General features: G+C 36.8%; 1 non-coding gene across 1 annotated transcript; it reads right to left on the reverse strand.

Annotated features, from left to right (window-relative positions):
* Positions 1-317: 317 nt before the first annotated feature.
* LOC148567526 (small nucleolar RNA R71) lies at positions 318-424 on the reverse strand. The gene has a single exon (XR_015882539.1). It is a non-coding gene; the product is annotated as a small nucleolar RNA R71 (small nucleolar RNA).
* Between the last annotated feature and the right edge of the window lie 1,290 nt (positions 425-1,714).

Consider the following 1,714-nt stretch of genomic DNA (forward strand, 5'->3'; position numbering starts at 1 on the left):
GCATCCAAAAGCCAACCATACATGCCAATAACTTTGAACTAAAGTCCCAGCTCATCACTCTCATTCAGAATAATTGTGCATTCGGAGGAAGCGTCCAAGAAGACCCCAATCAACATCTAACCACCTTCCTAAGGATATGTGATACTGTGAAGTCTAATGGTGTTCATCCTGACACTTATAAACTGCTTCTGTTTCCCTTTTCACTCAAGGATAAGGCATCTAATTGGCTGGAATCCTTCCCGAAGGAGTGTTTAACAACCTGGGAAGATGTGGTTAACAAATTCTTGGCGAGATTTTACCCTCCTCAAAGAATCAATAGGTTGAGAGCTGAGGTACAAACCTTCAGGCAACAAGATGGTGAAACTCTCTATGAAGCATAGGAGAGGTTTAAGGACTTAACAAGAAGGTGCCCGCCAGATATGTTTAATGAATGGGTGCAACTACACATTTTCTATGAGGGTCTGTCTTATGAATCAAAGAAGGTAGTAGACCACTCATCCGAGGGATCTCTGAACAAGAAAAAGACCATTGAAGAAGTCGTAGATGCCATCGAGACTGTAGCTGAGAATGACTACTTCTATACTTCTGAAAGGGGCAACACTCGAGGAGTAATGGAGCTGAACAATATGGACGCTCTGCTGGCTCAAAACAAGATGATCACCAAGCAGCTGGCTGACCTTACCAAGAAGATGGAAAGAAACCAAGTTGCAGCAGTCACCACCTCATCAGCAGCTCAAGAAGGAGTGAATGTAGAGATCAACAAGATCAAGGCCAAGATTAGAGACGTCACAACCCCAACAATAATGCAACTCACCAACATTCCACACAGAGATCATATCAACACCCACCCAACAGTACCTCTCAACATCCATATCAAAACCAAAATGGCCCTTCTCACTCCTCCAACCTCAACCCACCATCACCATCCGAAGATAGACTCTCTAGAATTGAGACTCTACTTGAAGGAATATGCAAGGAAATCCAAGACAACAGAGTGTTCAAGGATGAGGTGCGAGCTAATATCAAAAACCAAGGAGACACCATTAAGAGGCTGGAGTCTCAAGTGGGATATCTCTCTCAGCAGATTCCCAAACCCACTGATAGCTTCCCAAGTGATACGGAGAAAAATTTTTCTTTTTGGTTTAGAGTCTTATATTATTGTTTTTGGTTGAAATTTTCTTTTTAATCCTTATTTTCTCTTTTTAAATTTTTCAAAAATTTTTATAAACTAATAATTGAGTTTTTCTATTTGAGTTTAGTTTCTTATTTTAAGTTTGGTGTCAATTGCATGTTTTTATTTTCTTTTAAATTTTCGAATTTGTGTTCATTGTTCTTTCTTAATCTTTAAGTTGTTCTTGCTATTTTTCTTGTTTGATCTTTACTTTTTCCTGTTCTGTGTATTTTCTTGTTTTTCTTGTGCCTTTTCAAAATATCAGTTTTCAAAAAAAAAATTATTTATTAAATACCTTATTAAAACACGTTAAATTTTTAGCTCAATTGGCTAGAGCGTTGTGCTTATGTTCTTGGTAATTGGCTATCTTCTTTTTAAAACTTTTTCAAAAATAATTTTTCTTTGAATAAATATTGCACCAATCTTTAAGTTTGGTGTTCTCCTGTTAACTTTTCTTTAGTTTTCGAAAATTTTATTTTGGTTTTCTAAAAATTTTAAGTTTGGTATTCTATCTTCATGTTCTTGTTGTTCTTGTGAGTCTTC

The sequence above is a fragment of the Arachis ipaensis genome, chromosome B4 (genome assembly GCF_059453495.1).
Source record: "Arachis ipaensis isolate K30076 ecotype BB chromosome B4, ASM5945349v1, whole genome shotgun sequence".
Taxonomy (NCBI): domain Eukaryota; kingdom Viridiplantae; phylum Streptophyta; class Magnoliopsida; order Fabales; family Fabaceae; genus Arachis; species Arachis ipaensis.